This window comes from Lactuca serriola, chromosome 4 (assembly GCF_051521515.1).
Source record: "Lactuca serriola cultivar US96UC23 chromosome 4, Lser_US96UC23_V15, whole genome shotgun sequence".
Lineage (NCBI taxonomy): Eukaryota > Viridiplantae > Streptophyta > Magnoliopsida > Asterales > Asteraceae > Lactuca > Lactuca serriola.
In genome coordinates this window covers 206,496,785-206,512,990 of record NC_136411.1, presented here as the reverse complement: position 1 = coordinate 206,512,990, position 16,206 = coordinate 206,496,785, and positions in this window count along the sequence as shown.

Genomic DNA, 16,206 nt, shown 5'->3' with positions numbered 1-16,206 from the left:
CTAATCCTGCAACTTTATCTTTAAGGTCACACCAATAAATCGATAATGCAGCAGCAGCATCCACACCACCCTTGCTGTGACCAAGCAACATCACACGTTTACCAGAGCTCCAATACAATTCTTCAATATATTGCTTCAAAACCTATGAATTGTACTCCACTGATGCCTTCATTTTTTTTTATAAAAATCAAGAAATCTTGGTGAAATCAGAAGGGTTTAATGCAATTGCAAATCTTATTCTGCCCAATCACAAGATAGAAGTAGATTTTATGCTAATAATCCACATATGTAATGAATTACCGGTTTTTGTCGGGTCTTCGATGTTGGAATCGGTCCTCGAGAAATACTAACATATTTTGAGAAATAGTTTGACAAATACTTGTAAAATAACTTCTTATTAATTATATTTGTTACTTAATATTAATTACTAATTCTATCTTAAAAAAATCATTTTAACAGTCATATAAGTTCATAATTCACAAAAGATTAGAAATCTTGATCTCTAAAAGAAATTATGTATACGGATTAAAGGGGTAGCATAGTAACTGTTACTTGAAGAAATAAAATCACCCATCAAATGAAACATCTTCAAGAACACATGTTAGTTACCATAGGAATCATTCGGGGATATAAATAATCACATGTATCCATCAAAAATGAGGATACCCTGGTTCAAGCATTTCATCAACCAGTTGGGATGCATAGTGAAACTCTCCCTCAAATCTCCATATCAAGTGGGTTACACTCCTAATCAACCATAGAATTTTGTACTCAATCAATATACTGAAATCGAAACCTATATATAAGCAAGTAGATCATCAATAAAATCAAAGTAAAAAAATTACCTCATTGATGAAAGCTTGCATCTCAAGCTTTAGAGGTCGGTCAGAGCATAAAGCTACGAAAATCTACTTATTGGGATAACATGAAGGGATACTTGCTTCTTCTTTTCTATTTCTATTTGGATTCGATTGTTTGAGATAGAAAACGGACAAGTTGAATACCAAATTCAGTTTGATAAAAAAATGTTGGAAGCTGGGGGAAATTGGAATCCATAAGAACGCAGCAGGTGAAGAGGAAGGAGGAGTAACGAAAGAAGATTCAAAGAAATTAAAAAACGACAACAAATACCATTGGTCAAAAAGGGCGGTGAGGAGGTAAGAAGCAAAAGATGAGGAGAGGAAAACATATTAACTTCTCTGTTTAAGAAAAGTCGATGGAGGAATAAGGTGGTGGAGCAGAAAATGACCTCAGGCCGCCGCCATCAATAAAATGTGTCCGTCCTTCAGCGACTCCAACGTCTACGAAACTATAGAGGGTCCCTATCAATCGGGTGTAGAAAACCAACGATGAAATAAAGGGCATCGGTACCTCGCCGATTAGACCATAGTCAACCATATGGTGAACAAACCAATTTCTACGGTTCAGATCGACTGCTATCTGTTTGTTGAAACCAAATAATTAAAAGCCGACATAAAACGAAATTGGAAGAAACTGAAATAATGAGAAGGAGTAGTAGAGGTCGACCTCATCGTTCGATTGGAAGGCTATCGGAGGAAGGCTGAGGGAAGCAAGGTCAGCGACGGTGTGTTGATGGAGGTGAGAATGAAAATTAATAGGGAAAACGGAGTTGAGGACAAAAATATTAGAGCTAATGGAGTCAGTGGAGGCAGCAATCGGCCGAGGAAAAGAAGATAAGGATGGGAAAATGCATGGCAGTGTGTGCGATAGAACGATAAATAGAATTTTCAGTGTCAAAATAACGAAAACCAAAACTTGCGTGTCCAAATATGAAAGAGCAAAAAAAAGTTACTGTTCATCAAGTTTTTAAGGATTAATAGTATATATAATATATTATATGATTATTTGATTATGTTTCGTTTTCGGGTATGTGATTGATATAATTAAAATCAGATAATTATATTATCAATGCATATTTTACTGAAATATGTATACATGACTGAAAGAAAATATGATAATATGACATAACATAAAATTCCAATATATTATAAAGAAAATACAATGCATAAATGATTTTTAAAAGTCTTATGTAACTCTTTAGTAGTAATAAGTAATTTTTAAATTAATTAATTAATTAATAATAATAATAATAATAATAATAATAATAATAATAATAATGTAAACCAACATAAAATTATAAATTACATTGTATTAGCTTAAAAAATTCGTTGATGTCTAAAAAAACAATTATGATCGTAACTAAAAGATTATCAAATAAATAATTGTTAAATTGATTAATCATAATAATAGTTAAAAGTGTGAATACTGCTTAAAATATTTATTTCCGGTCAACTTAATATAAGAATTATTATTTTATATTTACTATCCGTAACATAATCATTTTGAAAAACTTATATTTTCAAAATTGTAACTATGTAATTTTAAAATGTGCAACACATGGACAATCATCCGGTTCAGAATAAAGTAAGCAATTCTATATATATATATATATATATATATATATATATATATATATATATATATATATATATATATATATATATATATATATATATATATATATTAACAATTGATATTTTCAAACTAATATAGTTATATACATATCGATAGTAATAATTCTACTTTTATAGGAAGTTAATTTATATATCCTTGCATGATTCTCTTGAACTATTTGTAGTTGAGACTTAGTTAATTTGTAGGATGAAATAATAATTCTTTGTACGTGTTTTGACCTTTGGTGTTATTAATTGACCTTATCTAGAGAAATAACATCAATGTTATCGGTACATCCATCAATTAGATTGGGGTACTAGAATTTTTTTTTGAATAAGCATACAAGTTGTTTATCCAAATGCCTTCCTGAGTTACAATGTATGTTGGTATGTATTCAAATTGTGTAGTTTAATCAATGATACTGTCTTTGTTTGAATTTTTCTCAGCAGAAAATTGTTTTTAGAGAAAAATATGAACCCTAACTAAGACTTGTAATTATCTTTACCAGTCATGAATCTAGAATCCATGTAACCTTCTAAAGCTAATAATTCATTACTTTCTCTTAAATACTTAAGGATGGGTTTAACAGCACTCTAGCGAAATTCACCTGGATCTTTCCCAACATCTACTTGCATTCTAAATGCACAGGACGCATCAATTTTCATGCATAAAAAGGAGTACATTTATATATGGTTCTAATTATCGATATAAATTAAAAAAATATTCATATCATCATGTTCGAATTGTGAACGAGGACAATGGTATTGCTCATTAGCTTGTCATTTGTCATGGCAAGGAATCCATGTTTTCATCCTTCAATTGGTTCCATTCGTAGGAACCACTAACACTATTCTCTACCAATTATTTTATCAGGGGTGCAAACGCGAAACTCATTTATTTGGTCATGACGCGTTCGCATACATCGCACATGCATGGAAAGTAATAAGGACTCGAGGTAATAATAATGTGCGACAAATGTCATGGAACGCCATTTAAATGAGTTTTTCTTTTCTTTTTAATTTATTTTGGTTTATTTTCGTTTTTTTATTATATTTTTTACTTTTCTTAATTTTTTTCTTAAATATATATATATATGCTAGGTTTTAATGTTTTTATATTTTTTTTTGTTTTTTTTTTAAATTAATTTTTTTTGTTTTTTTTTAAATATATTTACTACATACTTGAAGATAGTATGTTTTTTTGTTTTTGTTTTTGTTTTTGAATTTTTTGATTTTTTAAACTAAATATCGGTTTGAGTTTGTAATATTTAACGATTATAAAATTTTAAATAAGAAGAATATTAAGGATCAAAATATTTTCCATTCATACTTTTTTTTGAATCATATTATTTTTGGATCATAAAATTTTGAATTATACTATTTTGAATCATCACGATATTATGTATCATACATTTTTTGATCATTTTAATTTGGATCAAAATATATTGAATTAAATAAAGTTTTATTAAATACAACATTTGGTTCATTAAGATTTTTGAATTATTTACTTTTCAATTATAAAAAATAGAATAACTAAGGATCATTAAATATTTTAATCAAAATATTTTTAGATCATAACAACTTAAGTATCCTAAACATATTGAATAATAGTATTTTTGAGTCATAAATATTTTGAATCATCTCTGTTTGTATCATAATATGTACAAGATTATTTTTAAAAACTTTTAATCTTTTAAAATCATGTTTGGTATCTAAAACACCTTATTTCTTAAGAATTTTTTTTACAAAGTCATTAGAATAGTGAGTAGAGGTATTCCTTAAATTTTTATAATTTTCGGTAAAAAAATTATGGGATCTTTATAAATATAAAAAAATAAAAATAAATATTTTTTTTTCAAATTTTCATTATTGTACTCATTTTATAGAGAATTAAATTTTAAATTTTTTTGGGATTTTTATAAATATAAAAAATAAAAATTCAGTGCTTTTTGTCACTTTTTTTGAAAAAAAATATATCACAAAAAAAGATCACATTTTAAGAGTGGTGCGCGGAAAAGTATGAGTTGGCAAAAGATCCTGACTTTATATATATAACTTTGTGTCTATATATATATATATATATATATATATATATATATATATATATATATATATATATATATATATATATATATATATATATATATATATATATGAGGGTTCAATTAAGACAAAAAAATGTTGAGAATTAGAGAATCAATCTCAACCAATCATTTAATTAACAGAAATTCCTATTATCTGGTTGTGATTGATGATTTGTCTCGTTTTACGTGGGTTTTCTTTCTATCCAACAAAGCTGGAGTTGCAGATCTAATTAAGAAATTCATTGTGTTGATTGAGAACCAAACTAACAACCGGGTGAAGGCGCTTCGTACCGACAACGAAATAGAGTTCAAGAATTATGTACTCGATCATTTTTGCGTAGAAAAGGTATTATGCGTCAATAAAACTCCACTCACACACCCCAACAAAATGGTGTTGCTGAGAGGAGAAACAGAAACTTAAAAGACGCTGCAAGGACAGTGTTGTGTGACTCCAAACTACCAGTTTATTTTGGGCCGAGGCGATAAACACTGCTTGTTACGTTCAGAATCGCGTGTTGATCAACAAAGCTCAAATGAAGACCCCGTTTGAGATTTTATATGGTCACAAGCCTTCAGTCAGTCATTTTCGTGTATTTGGCTGCCCTTGCACCCTTCTTCACTTAGAGACCAACCCGAAGTTTAATGCCAAAGCCGATGATTGTTACTTCATAGGGTATGCTGCTCGCATCGCTTATAGGGTCTACAATAAGAAGACAAAGTAGGTTGTAGAATCTTATGACATGAGCTGGTTGGAAGAAAATGAGACGGATGCTCGAGTAGGTCCAGATTGGTTATTTGATTACACATCTCTTTTCAAATCCATAAATGTGCTTTCAGGTAGCTCATCTGGATCTGTCTCTGGTTCGAATAACGTTTCTGAAGACGAAGACGTAGAAGTTGTCTACAGACCTCCAACGGTATCCTCTTCGCAACCTGAGGGGGAGTCCTCTGCTTCTCCTGAGGGGAGTCCTCTACTTCGCCTGAGGGGGAGTTCTCTGCTTCTCCTGAGGGGGAGTCCTCTGCTTCGCCTAAGGGGGATTCATTTGTACATCATGATAGTCCAAAATCTCCAGTTCAGAATGATACTCCTGATGTTGAAACTACACCAATCACTCCTATAGAATGAGAGTTTATGTCTAAAGATGCTTCCGCTGTTACTTCAACCTTTATGGAGCTACTCTTTCCTGAAGATATTTCAAATGATTTTGTGGCAGAGTCGTTTGTCGCTGCTCAATCAGCAAATGAAGGAGGTGTCAATATTCACAATCTTCGTGTCTCTCTTAATGATATCAGCCAAGAAATACCCTCAAGGATTCAACATGATCACTCGATCGAAAACATCATTGGTTAGTTGGGCGACGACGTTAAAACCAGATGTCAGAGTGGAGATGTCAATACATGTCTTTACTCTTGCTTTATTTCTCAAATAGATCCCAAGAATGTTGAAATTGCCCTGAATGAGCCCAGCTGGGTAGATGCAATGCATGAAGAATTACATCAATTTGAAAACTCGGGGTTTGGAAGTTACTTGAGTTGCCAAAGGGCAAAAAGTATCTTGACATACGTTGGGTCTCTCGAAACAAGCAGGATGATTCAAGGGTTATAGTGCGAAATAAATCTAGATTGGTGGTTCGCGGGTTTCGACAAGTCGAGGGTCTTGATTACACTGAAGTTTATGCTCCAGTGGCTTGCTTGGAGATTATTCGTATCTTCCTTGCATATGCCTCTTACATAAACTTCACCGTTTTCCAAATGGACGTCAAGACTGCCTTCTTGTATGGCAAGGTGAAGGAAGAAATCTACATTGATCAGCCCCCTGGGTTTGTTAACTCGAAGTTTCCTAATCATGTCTACAAGTTGGACAACGCATTGTATGGGTTACATCAAGCTCCTCCAGCGTGGTATGCGAGTCTAATAAAGCACTTGCTTGAGCATGGATACTCTCGTGGCACTATAGATCAAACTTTGTTTATCTAGCATGTCGGTAGTGATCAGATTTTGGTTCGAATCTATGTTGACGACATTATCTTTGGGTCGACCAGTCCGTAGCTTTGCAAGGAATTTGAAGGTGTAATGAAAAAGAGGTTCGAGATGAGTTCATTGAGGAAAATGACCATGCTTTTGGGGCTTCAGGTCAAACAAAATTCAACCGGAATCCTGCTACATCAAGCCAAGTATGTGGAGGATATTCTTGAGAAGTTCGGGTTTCACGACGCTTAATGGCATCGACGCCAATGGCTGAAAGACCTCTTCTGACTCCAGATCCTGATGGTGAATCCATAGATCAGGCACACTACATATCGATGATCGGATCGTTGATGTATCTTACTGCAAGCCGACCTGACATCATGTTTGCAGTTTGTCAATGCGCACGTTATCAGGCTAATCCTAAACTTTCACATCTTGTTGCTGTCAAAAGAATTTTTCGGTATATCAAAGGTAGCCCAAAATTGGGTCTTTGGTATCCGAAGAATTCTGAATTTGATTTATATGCTTTTGCTGACAGTAATTATGGAGGCTGTGAGCTTGACAGGAAATCTACTTTAGGAGGGTGTCAATATCTTGGTGACAGACTAGTGTCATGGCAGTGCAAGAAGCAACACACTGTCTCAACCTCAACAACGGTGGCGGAAGACGTTGTTGCATCTGCCTGTTGTTCTCAAGTTATCTTGATCCAACGTCAGCTGTTCGACTACAGTTTGAATTACTTAGAAACCCCCCATTTACTGTGATAATGAGGCCGCAATTCAAATAGCGAAAAATCCAGTCCAACATTCTAAAACCAAGCACATCGATATTAAAATTCATTTCATCAGAGATTGTTATGAACGTTCACTAATCCGGATGGAACAAGTTCCCACTGCTAATAATGTGGTGGATCTGTTCACAAAGCCTTTTAACAATGCTCGTTTCGATGTGCTTGTGGGAATTCTGAAAATGATTCGTTTTGAGGATTAAGTTTTTCTATTTTTTTGTTTTCTTAATTCTTCTTAATTTTTAAATTTATTTTTGTTTTCGTAGGTAGGTTAATTTAAATTTGCACATTTTATTTTCTTTTATTTTTATTCTTACCCATGCACAAATTTAGGGGGAGAAATAATCAATAATCCAAAAACAATGAAAATTTCAAAAATCCAAAAACAACAAAAAATTCCAAAAACAATAAAAATCCAGAAAATTAAAAATATTGCTGACAGTTTTGCGTGTAGGTGTTGTGACGGGAAATGATATTAGCAAGTGATAACGGGCAATCTGAATCTGCGTAATGTACCTAAATTGAATTGTCTACGCTCTATGCTCGATGCGCTGGTAGGCACGAAAGATTTTAAATGGACTTGACTAGGGAGAGTTGAACTTAAGGAATTCAAGGACTTGACAAAAATTGACCTAGTTAGATCCGTTTTGCCTGACATTACGACACCCGGATAGGCTAAGCAGGGAGATATACATGAGAATCTACCGGTCACATTAAAAGAACCCGTATCTTGAACAGTGGATTAAGTTTTCCTTGATGTGCGGATTCTGTCCTTAATTCCGGTTTGATATGGTGACTGGGGAATTTCGATAAACTAGGTCTGTAGAAGGTTATTTTCTTGCTTTCTGTCTGTTAGTCATATGTTGCCTCCTTTGCGTGATCGAGAGATCCGACCTAGACTGTAACATATGCAATTCTATCTCGCTGCATCTTCTCTCTATGCAATTCTTTCTATCTGTTAGCCATATACTGTCTCCTTTGCGTGACTCATAATCCGACCTATTACACAGTATATACAACATTCTCTTCTCAATCCCTCTAAAATTCAGTTAGTCATATGTTTCATCCTCTGTGTGATTGGAAGAGATCCGACTTAGATGTTTAGAATATGCACTCCAAATCTATCTTCTTTCTTAATAATTGTCTGATCACCCGGTGTAAGGAGTATTCTGGAAGTCCTTGATGGCTGGAACATATCAGGAAGCGGGAAACACATTATAGTACAATTAAAATCTGAACACATATAGATTGTTTGTAGATCTCGATGCTCAATTTAGGTGGACAACAATATCCCTGGTTGTAGTTAGTTAAATGGCCACAAGGAAATTTACTTAAGAATAAGGGCTAAAATGTCATGTTATTGGTAAATTGTCCATATTCTGTCATAAATGTTTCGTGCTTAAGTGGACCACAATACTGACGTGAAAATAAGTGTACCGACAAGTAGAATAGGGTTGTCCAACAACTTTGATCCCAACGTCACAAATTTATTATTAGTAATTAAATTCTGATGTTTTGTTGTGTATTTCATTTGATTTTATTTAATTTTATTTTTATTTTTATTTTTTATTTTTCATTTTATTTTGTTAATTGTTAAAATTTAACTGTTAATTTTTAATTTTTAAATTTTGCAAATTAATTTAATTTTATTTTATTTATTTTTAATTTTAATTTTAAATTTTAATCCTCAAAAGTTTTCTTTTTGAAATTTTTGAAAATATTGGACTGTATTGGACTGTGCCTTACACTGCGTGGTCAGCAGGTAAAAGGATTCAAGGTATTTAAAGAGTTTACAGCCGGAATCCTCCTCATTTCTCTGATTCCGACCGCAAACTCGCATCCTCTCTCTCTCTCTCTCCTCGAAAAAAAATTCATTTTAGTGAAATTGCTCGGATAGCTTCGAAGGTATCATGTTTTTCGACCGTGAATATGTGTTTGTTTCAAAGATTAACCGATTTTGAGCCTAAAATCGACGAAAAAGGGGTTTTCGGAGTTTACTGCCCAAGCTTACGGTCGTAAGGAGCTTACGACCGTAAACTCAGTTTGCAGCCACAGGCTTGTGGTCACGAGTTTACGGCCGTAAACTCGCGTTGACCGTAAACTTCCCGTTGACCGTAAACTCCCCATTGACCTGAATTTTTTTTTTTAAATTAAAAATTCACTCTCAAGCTCAAAATTAAATTATTTAAAATATTATTTGCTCAAAATTTTTCTCTTGTCTTACTTGGTGTGTTTTAGTGCAGATAAAATGACAACATTAAAATTTGCAGATATGCACAACCTGGCGATGGTTCTCGCTGATCCTCCAGTGGCCCATGGGGACTTCAAATCGATGATTCATTGATTACGAGAATGCTGCCTGGCCTCTGCCATCACTATGAATATGGTTGTCTATATGAAAATCATTTGGGAATTCTGGCAGACTGCCAAAATGACAAGGGACGATGATGGATCGGTGGCTGTAGACGCGATCGTTCAAGGATCAAGATTGTTATCGATGAGCCTTTTGTGAGAGAGATCGTGCTGATCAATGACCTTCCGAGCTTTCCCATGGAGATTGGTATTGAAGATGCTCAATGGATATTAAGGAAGATGGGGTACGAAGGTGATTCTCCACCAATAATGAAGAAACTTCTGGCGCCCTATTGGAGATTTCTAGCCCACGTGTTCGTGAGCTGCATCTCCAGCAGAAGGTCCGGTGCAGATGAGATATCCCTGAGAAACACTGGCGCTATTTTTTCTCTCGTTGCGGGGATCGACTTCAACTTTTCTAGGTTTATCTTGGACGATTTTGTGGTCAATAATAATGCCACCACTCGGGATACCTTCTTAATGTACCTGCGGTTCGTTCAACTCTTCATCAATAAATAATTTCCTAAATTGGTGAAGGAGGGAGAAACTCTCAATATGAAGTCCTTGGGTCCTCACACCATTGGGCTCATTAAACAGAATCGCAAGGGGAAGGTGATCTTTCAAGGGTTGTATCATTTGGTTAAGTTCGGACGATTTGCTGAACCGAATGAAGCCACCGAGTCACATGGATCTTCAGATAAGATATCATCGGAGCATGCTTTGTCAGAAAAGGTGATCTCAGAAGGAGTTGTGATTGCCGTGTTGGATCAAGAAGGAGAAGAGATTGCTGCTCCTGCTGTGTCAGTAGCCGAGGAGCATGACCTACAAACAGTCCAAGTTGAAGGAGATTACAATGAAGGGTCTTCTAAGAATACTGTTGAGCCTAATCAATTTGAAGACCTTGATCTCACAGGTTTTGATTGAGATGAGATTCCAACTAATTTTGGAACTGATGCTTATTTTCTGTCAAACGTCAACCTCAACTCGCTGCTAGATAATCTCAGTGATGTTGCTCACACGACAACGGAGAGTATGGATACGAAAGATGCTCTCGAATCAACCCCCATTACTACAGAACAAGTGGTTGTTTATTCAATTCCAATGGTGACAGTGTTAGGCATTCCTCCTATTGACATTGCTTCACCTACATCTAAGACACTTCAGGGTGATTTCTCAACAGACCAGACTTCGCAGCCTCCGTCCAAAAGAAGACGACGAGATCCTAGGTTCGGGCATCTGGATTCTAGTTTGTCTCAGGGCTTGCGAGTTACTCCAACTACCACTCCTGCTATTGTAACTACAGAACCTTTACGTGAAGGCCCTAGAACAGTTTTTGAAGCCGGTGGATCCCCTGTTCCACCAGGATTCTCTCCTCCAAGAACAGATATCGATGCAGCCTTTATGCGTTTGGCCTTGCATCTTGCTCAGGAAGAAGATGATGCACCTTCTTTTAAGGGCAAAGGAATTTCTGTTGGAGAAGGTCAGTCAAGAGAAGATGACTCCATGATTGATGAACTTCAGAAAAGAGTGAATGTGCCGGATCAGAAAAATATTGAGCTCAGCATTCGAGTTGAAGATCTCTTGAGTGAGAATACGAATTTGAAGATTCAAGTTTCTAATCTCCAAGAAGATAAGGCAATAAAGCCCAAGCAAATCTATGAGCTCCAAGATCATTTCAATCTTCTGACCTCCAGCTACTTTAGTCTCACGAAGAAGCTTGAAGAAGACTTTGGTGATAAGTATAAGACATCCATAGATGAGCATAGAATCGATCTTCACTCTCAGGCTCATCCTATTGTCGTGCCAACTGCTCAGACTTCTCGAGTGGTGAATCGTTTTGAAGAAGATCCTACTCATGCTCCACATGTTGCAGAGATTATTCGAGGTAAACAAGACAAAGCCGCCGAGAAGGGACAACTCTTGTTCCAGAGGATTTCCGACAAGAATGCACCAGGAAATCAATCCACTATCACTATTACGGACCTCGAAGCCGTAAGGTTTAGAGATACGTATGGTGATAGGTCAGGAATTGTATCTTGGGGTTTTCATGATCCCCTAAAAATGTGGATTGTTCGCAGAAAGAGCGGCAATACGGAGCTCTATATGGATTGTCATGATTTCAATTCTTGGACCAGGGTGGATCTTTCATAGTTGTCTCAATCTCCATTTTCAAACCCGACGGATAATCAGCAAGCAACTAACTTCAAACACTTTCTGGAAGATCAAGTAAATAAGGGTTTTCCATCTACGAAGGCTGCTGAATCTGTGATAAAGCAGTATCCTGATGTCATTGATCCCAAAACTGGTCATCCACTCCAGGTAGTAATGTGGCCTGCTACAAATTAGGTCAAACAAATTCTCGTGCTTCAAGATTACCCGGATGGATCCTTAAGCTCTATGCTCTAATGGGTATTTGATGAAACCACAACATCTATTGTCATCAAGCTAAAGGAGAGGTGCATTCGTTTGTATGATAGAAGGGATTTGTTCCAGTTTAGAAAATGGGACATTCATCATTTAAGCCATTTTCAGATCAGGGTTGCTGAGGAGATATTTGAGTCAGCCACGAAAGAATACACCACTATGGTTGTTGAGATTGTTAACAAGCGGATATGGAATGGAGCTATGAGGCTAGACGATGTGATGATCGTGGACAAAGATTGACTTCAAGCTAGCACCAAACCAAGGGGGAGATTGAAGGGTCTAATTAATGGTTTGGTCTAGGCTTTCAATGTAATAGGTTCTTTGGAGTCAATATGCATGTTTCGATAGTTTCTGAGTAGTTTACGGTATGCTAGGAGTTTACGGCCGTAAGCCTATTTACGGTTGTAAACCCAAGGCCGGCCTAGGTCCAGTATATATAGAGGTGTGCTAGGTCTTTTGTTAGTTGTTGATGCCACAGAGTTCACGACTGCTATTCCACTACTTGTACCAGACATTATTCCTAATAGAAAGCATGAGCAAGCCTGTTGTCATTCTTGTTTCTATTTGTTCCCTATTATCATTGATTGTGTTTGTTGTTTGATCACTGGTAAGATCCGTTTCAGGACCTTGCATATGGACATTAAGAATTTGTTGTAATGCCCTTTGGTCTAAAGAATGCCCCTACCACATTCATGGACCCGATGAATCGAGTCTACCGACCATTCCTCGAAAACTTTGTCATCGGTTTCATCGCCGATATTCTGGTCTATTCTCGAAGCGAAGAGGATCATGGTCGGCATCTCCGACAAATCTTGGAAACCCTGTGAGCAAAAAAGTTGTACGCGAAACTCTCTAAGTGTGAGTTATGGCTCCGCAGCGTAAACTTTTTAGGTCATGTTGTCAGCAAAGAAGGGATACATGTGGATCCTTCTAAGGTTAAAGCCATTGAAGGATGGACGGTCCCAATGACACCCATTGAAATTCGTTAATTTTTGGGTCTCGCAGGCTATTACAGAAGATTCATTCAAAACTTTTGCAAAATAGTCAAGCCACTTACCATGCTTACACAAAAAGGCATATCATTCGAATGAACAGAGAATCAAGAAGTTTCCTTCCAAACCGTGAAGAAAGCCCTCTGCAGTGCACCCGTGCTATCGTTGCCATAGGGAACTGAGGACTTCGTAGTTTACTGTGATGCTTCAAATAAGGGTTTAGGTTGTGTACTCATGCAGCTTGTGCATCCCGACAACTAAAGACGCATGAGGTGAATTATACCACCCATGATCTCGAATTGGGAGTTGGGGTCCCCGCCTTGAAGATTTGGAGGCACTACCTTTATGGTACAAAGTGCACCATCTTCACTGACCATAAGAGTCTCCAACACATTTTAAATCAAAAGGAGTTAAACATGAGGCAGCGAAGATGGGTTGAGCTGTTAAAAATTATGAGTGTGAAATCAAGTATCACCCAGGCAAGGCTAACGTGGTGGCTGATGCCTTGAGTCGGAAAGAATACTCAAATCGTCATATGAAAACTGTTTCAATAACCATTCAATCCGACCTGTCCTTGCAAATCAAAGAAGCCCAATTTGATGCCATGAAGACAGAAAACAGAACAGGCGAAGCGTTACATGGAATGGAAAAGAACTTCGAAATCAAGGAGGATGGAACTTATTATTTCATGAACCGAATTTGGGTTCGTAAACTTGGGGGATTCAGAGAGGTATTCATGAATGAAGCCCATACGACACGATACTCTACCCATCCGGGTTCAGGTAAAATGTACTTGGATATCAAGCAACTTTATTGGTGGCTTAACATGAAGGCAGAAATTGCCACTTATGTTAGCAAGTGCCTCACTTGCGCTAAAGTGAAGGTAGAATATCAGAAGCCCTCGGGACTATTACAAAAACCTATAATACCCGAGTTGAAATGGGTAAAGATTACCATGGAATTTGTGACCAAATTACCCAAGACAACAGAAGGATTGGATACCACATGGGTAATAGTCGACAAGTTGAGAAAATCCACTCATTTCCTGCCAATAAAGGAATCATACAAGATGGAACGATTGACGAGAATCTATATCAAGGAAATTGTGAGACTCCATGGAGTATGAATATCTATCATCTCAGATCGGGATAGTAGATTCACTTCTCGCTTTTGGCAATCGCTTTAGAAAGCTATGGGAATACAACTCGACATGAGCACTGCCTACCACCCACAAACCGATGGTCAAAGTGAGCGAACCATTCAAACGCTTGAAGATATGCTTCGTGCATGTGTGATATACTTTGGAAGGTCGTGGGATACCCACTTGCCTTTAATTGTGTTTTTGTACAACAATAGTTACCACACAAGCTTCAAAGTTGCTCCTTTTGAAGCATTACCAAACAACGCATTAACAGGGCCATAAATCATACGTGAAATGACAGAGAAGATAGTTCAAATCAGAGCTCGACTCCAAGCATCACGAGACCGACAGAAGAGCCACACTAATAAACGGCGAAAGCCCTTGGAATTTCGAGTGGGGATCGTTGTTGTTAAAATTCTCTCCCTAGAAAGGGGCGATTTGTTTCGGGAAACGGGGAAAACTAAACCCACGGTACATCGGAACATTCGAGATTCTTGCCCGAATCGGTCCAGTGCCTTATAGACTGCAGCTACCAGCCGAGCTCAGCAGTGAACACCTCGTGTTCCATGCTTCCAGTTTGAAGAAGTGCTTATCCGATGAAACACTAGTCATTCCATTGGAAGAATTCAAAATCAATGAGAATCTCATGTTCATCAAGGAACCAGTTGAAATCATGGACAGGGAATTGAAACATACTAAGCTAAGTCACATTCCGATTGTGAAAGTTCGATGGAACGCTAAACGTGGGCCAGAATGAACATGGGAACGCGAGGACTAGATGAAGCAAACATACCCTCACCTATTCTCGCATTCTAAAACCTATCTTTGAAAAGAATTTCAGGACGAAATTCCCTCTAACGGGAGAATGATGTCACAACAAGGAATTTTAAGGTTTTTGTAAACATTAACAAGAGTAACATTTGTGAGTAAAACTTGAAAGTATGCATGATGATTATTCAATGAGAACAAAAATTCCATCAAACACTTTATACAAACATTTCAAATGGTCAACAAAAGATTTGGAAACCCTAAAAATCCCGGTCTAAGTCCATTACGAACTAGGATTTCCTTATTGGGCCTAATAGACCTATAAGTTTCCAATTTAACTATTTTGGGCTTAGGACCCTTAAATGGGCCCTAATTGGACACACTTTCATAAAACTTAACATTTTAGGCCATAATGAATCCAAATTGAATTGGTTTAACTTAACGGGCCTTATTGGGCCATAGTTGATTCAATTAGCTTTCATGGACCATAAATCCATTCTTTTATACAAGAATTGGGTCGTGAACTATCCTAAGGGCCCAATGGGCCGTAAACCATCAAAATTGGCCTCCTATTATTGGAACCAAGCATTAAAGGCCCATTCCATCTCTCTTCTTTCTCCCTCTCGGCCCATCATCATAAAAAAACAAAAAAATAAAGAAGAGAATTAAAGGGGGAGGGTTGACTTTGGAATGCCACCTCCATTTTTTCTATCATACATCCATGAAAGATCCTCCATGTATCCAAGCTAGTCATTCACCACTCTCTCTCCTCTCTCTTCTTCTACTCGGCCGAGAGCCCCCAAACACACACACACAAATCACAACAAACTCTCTCTAATTCTCTCAAGACTCATTCATCTTCTTCATCCAAAATTCTCAAGAATTTTGCTTCTGTTTCATGAGGTTTTCACAAGATAATCATCATTTCTTGGTATATCTTTACACCTCCAAGTTTCACAATTCCATTCTCTTGATAGATCACTCTTTTAAGCAAAGTTTTGGTGATTTTGCTTCCTAGAACTTCTTAAGTTCGAAATCCACTCAAGAAAGCTTGCTAGGACCAAAATCTTCTTCATTTCTTCTTCAAAACCAAATCAGCAAAGCAAAGGTGAGTTCATACCCCCTTGTTTTTGGTTTTTACTTGTTTTTTTTTTTGGAGGGGGGGGGGGGAGAATACAAGTATTATGTGATGATCTATGTGTGTTTGAATGCTATG